This window comes from Balaenoptera physalus, assembly GCF_965194825.1.
Source record: "Balaenoptera physalus genome assembly, chromosome: 14".
Lineage (NCBI taxonomy): Eukaryota > Metazoa > Chordata > Mammalia > Artiodactyla > Balaenopteridae > Balaenoptera > Balaenoptera physalus.
Genome location: NC_138893.1, coordinates 314,104 through 329,570, shown reverse-complemented (window position 1 = coordinate 329,570; position 15,467 = coordinate 314,104). Strand labels below are relative to the sequence as shown.

General features: G+C 40.8%; 1 long non-coding RNA gene across 1 annotated transcript in view; it reads left to right on the top strand.

Moving 5' to 3' along the window:
- The window catches only part of LOC309643171, a 124,552-nt gene extending 110,080 nt beyond the window's left edge, over positions 1-14,472 (top strand). The window contains exon 2 of the long non-coding RNA XR_014253605.1: positions 8,305-14,472. This is a non-coding gene — a long non-coding RNA (uncharacterized lncRNA). The remainder of the gene's footprint in view (positions 1-8,304) is intronic.
- The last annotated feature ends 995 nt before the right edge of the window (positions 14,473-15,467 follow it).

Genomic DNA, 15,467 nt, shown 5'->3' with positions numbered 1-15,467 from the left:
CATGGAATAGTTAATAGGACTAGTTAAGAGAGCACACGAGAAGCCTTCAGAGGATTCCCAGAATTCCAAGGAAAAAACTGTTTTTGGGGAATGGAGATGAATTCCTCATTTATCGTATAAGCAGGAGATAGTAGTACCAGCCTGTTAGTGGTGCGATGCAGATTAAGTGGAATAATGTATGTGAAATAATTAGTGCTCTTTTTGGCATAAATATACTCCGTAAGTAGCAGCCATTATCGTTACCCTCGTTTTTTTTTTATATATCTTTATTGGAGTATAATTGCTTTACAATGTTGTGTTAGTTTCTGTTGTACAACAAAGTGAATCAGCTATAAGTATACTTATATCCCCATATCCCCTTCCTCTTGAGCCTCCCTCCCATCCTCCCTATCCCTCCCCTCTCGGTCGTCACAAAGCATCGAGCTCCTCTCCCTGTGCTATGCGGCTGCTTCCCACTGGCCATCCATTTTACATTTGGTAGTGGTTATATGTCAATGCTTCTCTCTCACTTCGTCCCAGCTTCCCGTTCCCCACTGTGTCCTCAAGTCCATTCTCTACATCTGTGTCTTTATTCCTGCCCTGCCACTAGGTTCATCAGTACTGTTTTTTTAGATTCCATATATGTGCATTAGCATCCGGTATTTGTTTTTCTCTTTCTGACTTACTTCATTCTGTATGACAGACTCTAGGTCCATCCACCTCATTACAAAATACTCAATTTCGTTCCTTTTCATGGCTGAGTAATATTCCATTGTATATATGTGCCACATCTTCTTTATCTATTCATCTGTCGATGGACATTTAAGTTGCTTCCATGTCCTGGCAATTGTAAATAGTGCTGCAATGAACATTGTAGTACAGGACTCTTTTTTTTTTTTTTTTAATTTTTTTTAATTTTTTAATTTTTTTTTAAACATCTTTATTGAAGTATAATTGCCTTACAATGGCGTGTTAGCTTCTGCTTTATAACAAAGTGAATCAGTTATACACATACAATATGTTCCCATATCTCTTCCCTCTTGCATCTCCCTCCCTCCCACCCTCCCCATCCCACCCCTCTAGGTGGTCACAAAGCACCGAGCTGATCTCCCTGTGCTATGTGGCTGCTTCCCACTAGCTATCTATTTTACATTTGGTAGTGTATATATGTCCATGACACTCTCTTACCCTGTCACATCTCACCCCACTCCCTCCCCATATCCTCAAGTCCATTCTCTAGTAGGTCTGTGTCTTTATTCCTGTCTTGCCACTAGGTTCTTCATGGCTTTTTTTTTTTTCCCTTAGATTCCATATATATGTGTTAGCATACTGTATTTGTTTTTCTCTTTCTGACTTACTTCACTCTGTATGACAGACTCTAACTCCATCCACCTCATTACAAATACCTCCATTTCATTTCTTTTTATGGCTGAGTAATATTCCATTGTATATATGTGCCACATCTTCTTTATCCATTCATCTGTCGATGGACATTTAGGTTGCTTCCATGTCCTGGCTATTGTAAATAGAGCTGCAATGAACATTTTGGTACATGACTCTTTTTGAACTATGGTTTTCTCAGGGTATATGCCCAGTAGTGGGATTGCTGGGTCGTATAGTAGTTCTATTTGTAGTTTTTTAAGGAACCTCCATACTGTTCTCCATAGTGGCTGTATCAATTTACATTCCCACCAACAGTGCAAGAGTGTTCCCTTTCCTCCACACCCTCTCCAGCATTTATTGTTTCTAGATTTCTTGATGATGGCCATTCTGATCAGTGTGAGATGATATCTCATTGTAGTTTTGATTTGCATTTCTCTAATGATTAATGATGTTGAGCATTCTTTCATGTGTCTGTTGGCCGTCTGTATATCTTCTTTGGAGAAATGTCTATTTAGGTCTTCTGCCCATTTTTGGATTGGGTTGTTCGTTTTTTTGTTATTGAGCTGCATGAGCTGCTTGTAAATCTTGGAGATTAATCCTTTGTCAGTTGCTTCATTTGCAAATATTTTCTCCCATTCTGAGGGTTGTCTTTTGGTCTTGTTTATGGTTTCCTTTGCTGTGCAAAAGCTTTTAAGTTTCATTAGGTCCCATTTGTTTATTTGTGTTTTTATTTCCATTTCTCTGGGAGCTGGGTCAAAAAGAATCTTGCTGTGATGTATGTCATAGAGTGTTCTGCCTATGTTTTCCTCTAAGAGTTTGATAGTGTCTGGCCTTACATTTAGGTCTTTAATCCATTTTGAGTTTATTTTTGTGCATGGTGTCAGGGAGTGTTCTAATTTCATACTTTTACATGTATCTGTCCAATTTTCCCAGCACCACTTATTGAAGAGGCTGTCTTTTCTCCACTGTATATTCTTGCCTCCTTTATCAAAGATAAGGTGACCATATGTGTGTGGGTTTATCTCTGGGCTTTCTATCCTGTTCCATTGATCTATATTTCTGCTTTTGTGCCAGTACCAAACTGTCTTGATTACTGTAGTTTTGTAATATAGTCTGAAGTCAGGGAGCCTGATTCCCCCAGCTCCATTTTTCGTTCTCAAGATTGCTTTGGCTATTCGGGGTCTTTTGTGTTTCCAAACAAATTGTGAAATTTTTTGTTCTAGTTCTGTGAAAAATGCCAGTGGTAGTTTGATAGGGATTGCATTGAATCTGTAGATTGCTTTGGGTAGTAGAGTCATTTTCACAATGTTGATTCTTCCAATCCAGGAACATGGTATATCTCTCCATCTATTTGTATCATCTTTAATTTCTTTCATCAGTGTCTTATAATTTTCTGCATACAGGTCTTTTGTCTCCTTAGGTAGGTTTATTCCTAGATATTTTATTCTTTTTGTTGCAATGGTAAACGGGAGTGTTTTCTTAATTTCACTTTCAGATTTTTCGTCATTAGTGTATAGAAATGCAAGAGATTTCTGTGCATTAATTTTGTATCCTGCTACTTTACCAAATTCATTGATTAGCTCTAGGAGTTTTCTGGTAGCATCTTTAGGATTCTCTATGTATAGTATCATATCATCTGCAAACAGTGACAGCTTTACTTCTTGTTTTCCGATTTGGATTCCTTTTATTTCTTTGTCTTCTCTGATTGCTGTGGCTAACACTTCCAAAACTATGTTGAATAATAGTGGTGAGAGTGGGCAACCTTGTCTTGTTCCTGATCTTAGTGGAAATGGTTTCAGTTTTTCACCATTGAGGACAATGTTGGCTGTGGGTTTGTCATATATGGCCTTTATTATGTTGAGGAAAGTTCCCTCTATGCCTACTTTCTGCAGGGCTTTTATCATAAATGGGTGTTGAATTTTGTCGAAAGCTTTCTCTGCATCTATTGAGATGATCATATGGTTTTTCTCCTTCAGTTTGTTAATATGGTGTATCACGTTGATTGATTTGCGTATATTGAAGAATCCTTGCATTCCTGGGATAAACCCCACTTGATCATGGTGTATGATCCTTTTAATGTGCTGTTGGATTCTGTTTGCTAGTATTTTGTTGAGGATTTTTGCATCTATGTTCATCAGTGATATTGGCCTGTAGTTTTCTTTCTTTGTGACATCTTTGTCTGGTTTTGGTATCAGGGTGATGGTGGCCTCATAGAATGAGTTTGGGAGTGTTCCTCCCTCTGCAATATTTTGGAAGAGTTTGAGAAGGATAGGTGTTAGCTCTTCTCTAAATGTTTGATAGAATTCACCTGTGAAGCCATCTGGTCCTGGGCTTTTGTTTGTTGGAAGGTTTTTAATCACAGTTTCAATTTCAGTGCTTGTGATTGGTCTGTTCATATTTTCTATTTCTTCCTGCTTCAGTCTTGGCAGTTTGTGCATTTCTAAGAATCTGTCCATTTCTTCCAGGTTGTCCATTTTATTGGCATAGAGTTGCTTGTAGTAATCTCTCATGATCTTTTGTATTTCTGCAGTGTCAGTGGTTACTTCTCCTTTTTCATTTCTAATTCTATTGATTTGAGTCTTCTCCCTTTTTCTCTTGATGAGTCTGGCTAATGGTTTATCAATTTTGTTTATCTTCTCAAAGAACCAGCTTTTAGTTTCATTGATTTTTGCTATTGTTTCCTTCATTTCTTTTTCATTTATTTCTGACCTGATCTTTATAATTTCTTTCCTTCTGCTGGCTTTGGGGTTTTTTTGTTCTTCTTTCTCTAATTGCTTTAGGTGCAAGGTTAGGTTGTTTATTCGAGATGTTTCCTGTTTCTTGAGGTAGGCTTGTATTGCTATAAACTTCCCTCTTAGCACTGCTTTTGCTGCGTCCCATAGGTTTTGGGTCGTCGTATCTCCATTGTCATTTGTTTCTAGGTATTTTTTGAATTCCCCTTTGATTTCTTCAGTGATCACTTCGTTATTAAGCAGTGTATTGTGTAGCCTCCATGTGTTTGTATTTTTTACAGATCTTTTCCTGTAATTGATATCTAGTCTCATAGCGTTGTGGTCGGAAAAGATACTTGATACGATTTCAATTTTCTTAAATTTACCAAGGCTTGATTGTGACCCAAGATATGATCTATCCTGGAGAATGTTCCATGAGCACTTGAGAAAAATGTGTATTCTGTTGTTTTTGGGTGGAATGTCCTATAAATATCAATTAAGTCCATCTTGTTTAATGTATCATTTAAAGCTTGTGTTTCCTTATTTATTTTCATTTTGGATGATCTGTCCATTGGTGAAAGTGGGGTGTTAAAGTCCCCTACTATGATCGTGTTGCTGTCGATTTCCCCTTTTATGGCTGTTAGTATTTGCCTTATGTATTGAGGTGCTCCTATGTTGGGTGCATAAATATTTACAATTGTTATACCTTCCTCTTGGATCGATCCCTTGATCATTATATAGTGTCCTTCTTTGTCTCTTGTAATAGTCTTTATTTTAAAGTCTATTTTGTCTGATATGAGAATTGCTACTCCAGCTTTCTTTTGATTTCCATTTGCATGGAATATCTTTTTCCATCTCCTCACTTTCAGTCTATATGTGTCTCTAGGTCTGAAGTGGGTCTCTTGTAGACAGCATATATATGGGTCTTGTTTCTGTATCCATTCAGCCAGCCTGTGTCTTCTGGTGGGAGCATTTAATCCATTTACATTCAAGGTAATTATCGATATGTATGTTCCTATTCCCATTTTCTTAAATGTTTTGGGTTTGTTATTGAAGGTGTTTTCCTTCTCTTGTGTTTCTTGCCTAGAGAAGTTCCTTTAGCATTTGTTGTAAAGCTGGTTTGGTGGTGCTGAACTCTCTCAGCTTTTGCTTGTCTGTAAAGGTTTTAATTTCTCCATCACATCTGAATGAGATCCTTGCTGGGTAGAGTAATCTTGGTTGTAGGTTTTTCTCCTTCATCAGTTTAAGTATATCCTGCCACTCCCTTCTGGCTTGCAGAGTTTCTGCTGAAAGATCAGATGTTAACCTTATGGGGATTCCCTTGTGTGTTATTTGCTGTTTTTCCCTTGCTGCCTTTAATATGTTTTCCTTATATTTAATTTTTGACAGTTTGATTAATATGTGTCTTGGCATGTTTCTCCTTGGGTTTATCCTGTATGGGACTCTCTGTGCTTCCAGGACTTGATTAACTATTTCCTTTCCCATATTAGGGAAGTTTTCAACTATAATCTCTTCAAATATTTTCTCAGTCCCTTTCTTTTTCTCTTCTTCTTCTGAGACCCCTATAATTCGAATATTGGTGCGTTTAATGTTGTCCCAGAGGTCTCTGAGACTCTCCTGAGTTCTTTTCATTCTTTTTTCTTTATCCTGCTCTGCAGTAGTTATTTCCACCATTTTATCTTCCAGGTCACTTATCCTTTCTTCTGCCTCAGTTATTCTGCTATTGATCCCATCTAGAGTATTTTTAATTTCATTTATTGTGTTTTTCATCATTGCTTGGTTCCTCTTTAGTTCTTCTACGTCCTTGTTAAATGTTTCTTGCATTTTGTCTATTCTATTTCCAAGATTTTGGATCATCCTTACTATCATTATTCTGAATTCTTTTTCAGGTAGACTACCTATTTCCTCTTCATTTGTTAAGTCTGGTGTGTTTTGACCCTGCTCCTTCATCTGCTGTGTGTTTTTCTGTCGTCTCATTTTGCTTATCTTACTGTGTTTGGGGTCTCCTTTTCGCAGGCTGCAGGTTCGTAGTTCCCATTGTTTTTGGTATCTGTCCCCAGTGGCTAAGGTTGGTTCAGTGGCTTGTGTAGGCTTCCTGGTGGAGGGAACTAGTGCCTGAGTTCTGGTGGATGAGGCTGGATCTTGTCTCTCTGGTGGGCACGTCCACGTCTGGTGGTGTATTTTGGGGTGTCTGTGGCCTTATTATGATTTTAGGCAGCCTTTCTGCTAATGGATGGGGCTGTGTTCCTGTCTTGCTAGTTGTTTGGCATAGGGTGTCCAGCACTGTAGCTTGCTGGTCGTTGAGTGAAGCTGGGTCTTGACGTTGAGATGGAGATCTCTGAGAGATTTTTGCCGTTTGGTATTACGTGGAGCTGGGAGGTCTCTTGTGGACCAGTGTCCTGAAGTTGGCTCTCCCACCTCAGAGGCACGGCCCTGATGCCTGGCTGGAGGACCAAGAGCCTTTCGTCCACACGGCTCAGAGTAAAAGGGAGAAAAAATAGAAAGAAAGAAAGAAAGAGGCTATAATATAGTGAAGTAAAATAAAGCTATTATAAAGCAGAGCTATACAGACAAAATCTCAACCAGAAGCATATACATATACACTCACAAAAAAAAGGAAACGGGGAAAAATTAATATATCCTGCTCCGAAAGTCCACCTCCTGAATTGGGGATGATTCGTTGTCTCTTCAGGTATTCAACAGATGCAGGCACATCAAGTTGTTTGTGGAGTTTTAATCTGCTGCTTCTGAGGCTGCTGGGAGAGATTTCCCCTTCTCTTCCCTGTTCGCACAGCTCCTGGGGATCAGCTTTGGATTTGGACCCGCCTCTGCGTGTAGGTCACCTGAGGGCGTCTGTTCCCCACCCAGACAGGACGGGGTTAAAGGAGCAGCTGCTTCGGGGGCTCTGGCTCACCCAGGCCGCGGGGAGGGAGGGGTACGGAGGAGGCGGGGCGAGCCTTCGGCGGCCGAGGCCGGCGTGACGTTGCAGCAGCCTGAGGTGCGCCGTGCGTTCTCCCGGGGAACTTGTCCCCGGATCACGGGAGCCTGGCGGTGGCGGGCTGCACAGGCTCCCGGGAGGGGCGGTGTGGAGAGTGACCTGTGCTCACACACAGGCTTTTTGGAGGCGGCAGCAGCAGCCCCAGCGTCTCACGCCCGTCTCTGGGGCCCGCGCTGATCGCTGCGGCTCGCGACCGTCTGTGGAGCTTGTTTAGGCGGCGCTCTGAATCCCCTCTCCTTGCGCGCCGTGAAACAAAGAGGCAAGAAAAAGTCTCTTGCCTCTTCGGCAGCTGCAGACTTTTTCCCGGACTCCCTCCCAGCCAGCTGTGGTGCGCTAACCCCTTCAGGCTGTGTTCACGCCGCCAGCCCCAGTCCTCTCCCTGCGATCCGACCGAAGCCCGAGCCTCAGCTCCCAGCCCCGCCCGCCCCGGCGGGGGAGCAGACAAGCCTCTCGGGCTGGTGAGCGCTGCTCGACGCCGAGCCTCTGCGCGGGAGTCTCTCCGTTTTCCCCTCTGCGCCCCTGTTGCTGTGGGATCCGCGCTGTTAGCCGCGGCTCGCGCCCGTCTCTGGAGTTCGTTTAGGCGGCGCTCTGAATCCCCTCTCCTCGCGCACCAGGAAACAAAGAGGGAAGAAAAAGTCTCTTGCCTCTTCGGCAGCTGCAGACTTTTTCCCCGGACTCCCTCCCGGCTAGCTGTGGTGCACTAACCCCTTCAGGCTGTGTTTACGCCGCCAACCCCAGTCCTCTCCCTGCGATCTGACCGAAGCCCAAGCCTCAGTTCCCAGCCCCGCCCGCCCCGGCGGGGGAGCAGACAAGCCTCTCGGGCTGGTGAGTGCTGCTCGTTGCCGAGCCTCTGTGCAGGAAGCTCTCCGCTTTGCCCTCCGCACGCCTGTGGCTGCGCTCTCTTCCGTGGCTCCGAAGCTTCCCCCCTCTGCCACCCGCAGTCTCTGCCCGCGAAGGGGCTTCCTAGTGCGTGGAAATCTTTCCTCCTTCACAGCTCCCTCCCACTGGTGCAGGTGCCGTCCCTATTCTTTTGTCTCTGTTATTTCTTTTTTCTTTTGCCCTACCCAAGTACGGGGGGAGTTTCTTGCCTGTTTAGAGGTCGGACGTTTTCTGCCAGCGTTCAGTGGGTGTTCTGTAGGAGCAGTTCCACGTGTAGATGTATTTCTACTGTATTTGTGGGAAGGAAGGTGATCTCCGCGTCTTACTCTTCCACCATCTTCTCTCCCCCTCCAGGACTCTTTTTGAATTATGGTTTTCTCAGGGTATATGCCCAGTAGTGGGATTGCTGGGTAGTATGGTAGTTCTATTTTTAGTTTTTTAAGAAACCTCCATACTGTTCTCCATAGTGGCTGTATCAATTTACATTCCCATCAACAGTGCAAGAGGGTTCCCTTTTCTCCACACCCTCTCCAGCATTTATTGTTTGTAGATTTTTTGATGATGGCCATTCTGACCAGTCTGAGGTGATACCTCATGGTGGATTTGATTTGCATTTCTCTAATGATTAGTGATGTTGAGCATCCTTTCATGTGTTTGTTGGCAATCTGTATATCTTCTTTGGAGAAATGTCTATTTAGGTCTTCCGCCCATTTTTGGATTGGGTTGTTTGTTTTTTTGATATTGAGCTGCATGAACTGCTTCTATATTTTGGAGATTAATCCTTTGTCAGTTGCTTCATTTGCAAATATTTTTTCCCATTCTGAGTGTTGTCTTTTTGTCTTGTTTATGGTTTCCTTTGCTATGCAAAAGCTTCGAAGTTTCATTAGGTCTGATTTGTTTATTTTTGATTTTATTTCCATTACTCTAGGAGGTGGGTCAAAAAAGATCTTGCTGTGATTTATGTCATAGAGTGTTCTGCCTATGTTTTCCTCTAAGAGTTTAATAGTGTCTGGCCTTACATTTAGCTCTTTACTCCATTTTGAGTTTATTTTTGTGTATGGTGTTAGGAAGTGTTCTAATTTCACTCTTTTACATGTATTTGTCCAGTTTTCCCAGCTCCACTTATTTTTTTTATTAATTAATTAATTTATTTTTGGCTGTGTTGGGTCTTCGTTTCTGTGCGAGGGCTTTCTCTAGTTGCGGCAAGTGGGGGCCGCTCTTCATCGTGGTGTGCGGGCCTCTCACTATCGTGGCCTCTCTTGTTGTGGAGCACAGGCTCCAGATGCGCAGGCTCAGTAGTTGTGGCTCGCGGGCCTAGTTGCTCCGCGATATGTGGGATCTTCCCAGACCAGGGCTCACACCCGTGTCCCCTGCATTAGCAGGCAGATTCTGAACCACTGCGCCACCAGGGAAGCCCAGCTCCACTTATTGAAGAGATTGTCTTTTCTCCATTGTATATTCTTGCCTCCTTTGTCAAAGATAAGGTGACCGTATGTGTGTGGGTTTATCTCTGGGCTTTCTATCCTGTTCCACTGATATATATTTTTGTTTTTGTGCCAGCACCATACTGTCTTGATTACTGTAGCTTTGTAGTATAGTCTGGAGTCAGGGAGCCTGATTCCTCCAGCTCCGTTTTTCATTCTCAAGATTGCTTTGGATATTCAGGGTCTTTGTGTTTCCATACAAATAGTAAAATTTTTTGTTCTAGTTCTGTGAAAAATGCCATTGGTAGTTTGATAGGGATTGCACTGAATCTGTAGATTGCTTTGGGTAGTATAGTCATTTTCACAATGTTGATTCTTCCAATCCAAGAACATGGTATATCTTTCCATTTGTTTGTATTGTCTTTGATTTCTTTCATCAGTGTCTGATAGTTTTCTGCATACAGGTCTTTTGCCTCCTTAGGTAGGTCTGTTCCTAGGTATTTTATTCTTTCTGTTGCAGTGGTAAATGGGAGTGTTTCCTTGATTTCTCCTTCTGATTTTTCGTTTTTACTGTATAGGAATGCAAGAGATTTCTGTGCATTAATTTTGTATCCTGCCACTTTACCAAATTCATTGATTAGCTCTAGTAGTTTTCTGGTGGCATCTTTAGGATCTTCTATGTATATTATCATGTTATCTGTAAACAGTGACATTTTTACTTCTTCTTTTCCAATTTTGATACCTTTTATTTCTTTTTCTTCTCTTGTTGCCCTGACTAAAACTTCCAAAACTATGTTGAATAATAGTGGTGAGAGTGGGCACCCTTGTCTCATTCCTGATCTTAGAGGAAATGTTTTCAGTTTTTCACCATTAAGAATGATGTTGGCTGTGGGTTTATCATATATGGCTTTTATTATGTTGAGTTAGGTTTCCTCTATGCTAACTTTCTGGAGAGTTTTTTTTATCATAAATGGGTGTTGAATTTTGTCAGAAGCTTTTTCTGCATCTACTGAGATGATCATATGATTTTTATCCTTCAGTTTGTGAATATGGTGTATCACATTGATTGATTTGCATATATTGAAGAATCCTTGCATTCCTGGGATAAACCCCACTTGACCATGGTGTATGATCCTTTTAATGTGCTGTTGGATTCTGTTTGCTAGTATTTTGTTGAGGATTTTTGCATCTATGTTCATCAGTGATATTGGCCTGTAATTTTCTTTTTTTGTGACATCTTTGTCTGGTTTTTGGTACCAGGGTGATGGTGGCCTCATAGAATGAGTTTGGGAGTGTTTCTCCCTCTGCTATATTTTGGAAGAGTTTGAGAAGGATAGGTGTTAGCTCTTCTCCAAATGTTTGATAGAATTCGCCTGTGAAGCCACCTGCTCCTGGGCTTTTGGTTTTTGGAAGATTTTTAATCACAGTGTCAATTTCAGTGCTTGTGATTGGTCTGTTCATGTTTTCTATTTCTTCCTGGTTCAGTCTTGGAAGGTTGTACTTTTCTAAGAATTTGTCCATTTCTTCCAGGTTGTCCATTTTATTGGCATATAGTTGCTTGTAGTAATCTTTCATGATCCTTTGTTTTCCTGCTGTGTCAGTTGTTACTTCTCCTTTTTCATTTCTAATTCTGTTGATTTGAGTCTTCTCCCTTTTTTTCCTAATGAAGCTAGCTAATGGTTTATCAATTTTGTTCATCTTCTCAAAGAACCAGCTTTTAGTTTTATTGATCTTTGGTGTTGTTTCCTTCATTTATTTTTCATTTATTTCTGATCTGATCTTTATGATTTCTTTCCTTCTGCTAACTTTGGGTTTTTTTTTTTTGTTCTTCTTTCTCTAATTGCTTTAGGTGTAAGGTGAAGTTGTTTATTTGAGATGTTTCTTGTTTCTTGAGGTAGAATTGTATTGCTATAAACTTCCCTCTTAGAACTGCCTTTGGTGCATACCATAGGTTTTGGGTCATCGTGTTTTCATTGTCATTTGTTTCTAGCTATTTTTTGATTTCCTCTTTGATTTCTTCAGTGATTTCTTGGTTGTTTAGTAGCATATTGTTTAGCCTCCATGTGTTTGTATTTTTTAAAGGTTTTTTCCTGTAATTGATATCTAGGCTCATAGCATTGTGGTTAGAAAAGATGCTTGATACGATTTCAATTTTCTTAAATTTACTGAGGCTTGATTTGTGACTGAAGATGTGATCTATCCTGGAGAATGTTCTGTGTGCAGTTGAGAAGAAAGTGTATTCTGTTGTTTTTGGGTGGAATGTCCTATAAATATCAATTAAGTCCATCTGGTCTAATGTGTCATTTAAAGCTTGTGTTTCCTTATTTATTTTCTGTTTGGCTGATCTGTCCACTGGTGTAAGTGGGGTGTTAAAGTCACATACTATTATTGTGTTACTGTTGATTTCCCCTTTTATGGCTGTTAGCATTTGCCTTATGTATTGAGGTGCTCCTATGTTGGGTGCATAGATATTTACAATTGTTATATCTTCTTCTTGGATTGATGCCTTGATCATTATGTAGTGTCCTTCCTTGTCTCTTGTAAGTCTTTATTTTAAAGTATATTTGGTCTAATATGAGTTTTGCTACTCCACCTTTCTTTTGATTTCCATTTGCATGGAATATCTTTTTCCATCCCCTCACTTTCATTCTGTTTGTGTCCCTAGGTCTGAAGTCAGTCTTTTGTAGACAGCATATATATGGGTCTTGTTTTTGTATCCATTCAGCCAGTCTGTGTCTTTTGGTTGGGGCATTTAATCCCTTTACATTTAAGGTAATTATTGATATGTATGTTCCTATTACTGTTTTCTTAATTGTTTGGGTTTTTAAAAATTTTTTTATTTATTTTATTTTTAGCTGTGTTGGGTCTTCGTTGCTGCGCGTGGGCTTTCTCTAGTTGCGGTGAGTGGGGTGCTACTCTTCATTGTGGTGCGCAGGCTTCTCATTGTGGTGGCTTCTCTTGTTGAGGAGCACGGGCTCTAGGCAAGCAGGCTTCAGTAGTTGTGGCACACGGTCTCAGTAGTTGTGGCTCACAGGCTCTAGAGCGCAGGCCCAGTAGTTCTGGATCACGGGCTTAGTTACTCCGCGGCATGTGGGATCTTCCTGGACCAGGGCTCGAACCTCTGTCCCCTGCCTTGGCAGGTGGATTCTTAACGACTGTGCCACCAGGGAAGCCCCCTTGGGTTTGTTTTTGTAAGTCTTTTCCTGCTCTTGTGTTTCCTGCCTAGAGAAGTTCCTTTAGCATTTGTTGTAGAGCTGGTTTGGTGGTGCTGAATTCTCTTAACTTTTGCTTGTCTGTAAAGCATTTGAATTCTCCGTTGAATCTGAATGAGATCCTTGTCGGGTAGAGTAATTTTGGTTGTAGGTTTTTCCCTTTCATCACTTTAAATATATCCTGCCACTCCCTTCTGGCCTGTAGAGTTTCTGCTGAAAGATCAGCTGTTAACATTATGGGGATCCCCTTGTATGTTATTTGTTGCTTTTCCTTTGCTGCTTTTAATATTTTTTCTTTGTGTTTAATTTTTGTTAGTTTGATTAATATTTGTCTCGGCGTGTTTCTCCTTGGATTTATCCTGTATGGGACTCTCTGCACTTCCTGGACTTGATTGACTATTTCCTTTCCCATGTTGGGAAAGTTTTCAACTATAATCTCTTCAAATATTTTCTCAGACCCTTTCTTTTTTTTCTTCTTCTTCTGGGACACCTGTAATTCGAATGTTGGTGTGCTTAATGTTGTCCCAGAGGTCTCTGATGCTGTCCTCCATTCTTTTCATTCTTTTCTCTTTATTCTGCTCTGTGGCAGTTATTTTCATCATTCTATCTTCCGGCTCACTTATCCGTTCTTCTGCCTCGGTTATTCTATTGATTCCTTCTAGAGAATTTTTAATTTCATTTATTCTGTTGTTCATCATTGTTTGTTTGCTCTTTAGTTCTTCTAGGTCCTCGTTAAACGTTTCTTGTATTTTCTCCATTCTATTTCCAAGATTTTGGATCATCTTTACTATCATTACTCTGAATTCTTTTTCAGGTAGTTTGCCTCTTTTCTCTTCATTTATTTGGTCTTATCGGTTTTTATATTGCTCTTTTGCCTGTAAGATATTTCTCTGTCTTCTCATTTTGTCTAATTTACAGTGTTTGAGGTCTCCTTTCTCTAGGCTGAAGGTTCGTAGTTCCTCTTGCTTCTGTTCTTGGCCCCCAGTGGTGGGGTTGGTCCAGTGTCCTGTGTAGGCTTCCTGATGGGAGGGACTGGTGCCTGCGTGCTGGTGGGTGGAGCTGAGTCTTTTCCCTCTGATCAGCAGGGCCGTGTCAGGTGGTGTGTTTTGGGGTGTCTGTGAGCTTAGTAGGACTTTAGGTAGTGTTTGTGCTGATGGGTGCGTTTGTGTTCCTGTCTTGTTTGTTGTTTGGTGTGAGGCGTCCAGTGCTGGGAGCTGCTGGCACTTGGGTGGAGCCGGGTCTTGGATTCAGATAGAGGCCTCCATGAGAGCTCTCAGTGATTAATCTTCCCTGGGGCTGGGAATTCTCTAATTGTGCAGCATCCTGGACTTAGTGCTCCCACTCCAGAGCCTCAGGCCCGACTTCTGGTGAGGCACCAAGACCCTGCAAGTAGTTCGTCCCAGCAGTAAAGAGGAGTTAAAAAAAAAAAAGACTGACAAAACCCCAGACAAATAGTAAAAAGTAAAATCAAACAAACAGAAAGAAGGAGACATGCACACACACAAAAGAAACAAAAACAGAACCAAATAAATCAAATAGCCAGAGAACAACCAGACAAACAAAAGAACCCAAGAACAAAATTAAACAGTGAAGAAGAAAGCTGACAAAAACCCAAAACCAAAAAACAAAACCAAAGCAGAGTACCAATTGAAGAATGAAGCAAAGAAACAAAACAAACTGATAAAAATGATATTAAAAAAAAGAGCGAGAAAGGGGAAAGGACAGAACAATAGAAAAGCAATGTAGAAAGAGAAATATAAAAAAAAAAGAAAATATATTAAAGAAAAAAAAAAGATAAACCAAACTCCAGGGAAATGGTAAAAACAAAATCAAACAAACAAAAATAGAAACAAGGAAACACACACACACACACACACACACACACACACATAAAAGAAACAAAAACAGAACCAAATAAAATAAAAAGCAAGAGAACCACCAGACAAATAAAAGAACTCAAGAATGAAATCAAACAATTAGGATTAAAACTAACAAAAACACATAACCTAAAAACAAAACCAAAGCAGCGTGCCACCTGAAGAATAAAGCAAGGAAACAGAACAAACCTATAAAAATGATTTTTAAAAAATAATAAAATAAAATAAAAGGAAAAAACACAGGACAACAGAAAGCAAATTAGAAATGGAAATATTAAAAAAAAAGAAAAAAAGAAAAATATATTAAAGAAAAAGAGGAAAACTAAAAATAAGGGAAAAGAGCACAGAACAACATAAAAGCAAAGTAAAAATAGAAATGTATAAAAAAAATAAAAAATAAAAGTACGTTATAAAACACAGAGATCCCAAAATACTAAAAAAACCCAAAAAAACAAAAAAACCCACAAAAAAGCAACAAACAAAAAAGAGAAAGAAAAGGAAACCAAAAAAAAAATTTAAATAAAATTATTAGTAATAATTATGTTTCCCTGGGGTCTCCGATGTAACTGTCCTTGCACACACCGTGAGCCACAGCCCACCTCTGCCTCCCCAAGAGGCTCTCCTCTGCCTCTGGGCTGGTCTCTGGACCTACCGTGGGCCCTTTGGGGACCACTGAGACTCTGATAGGGCCCAATTCCTGCATGTGCTTGCCCCCAAAGTCCACAGCTGCTAGAGCTAGACCGTTTTCATTTGTGGGAACACTCATTGTCTACTCAGATATTTCACAGATGCAGGGTATACCTAGCTGATTGTGGGGATTTAATCTGCAGCTTGTACAGCTGATGGAAAGATTTTCGATCTCCTTCCTTACTTGCCCCATCCCTGGGGTTCAGCTTTAGTTTTATCCCCACCTCTGCGTGTGGTCCACCCACAGGAGTCTGGTCCTGAGGCTGCCTTGGAGCTCTTGGGTCTGCCCCTGTGAGGACCGGGCACAGAGGTGGTAT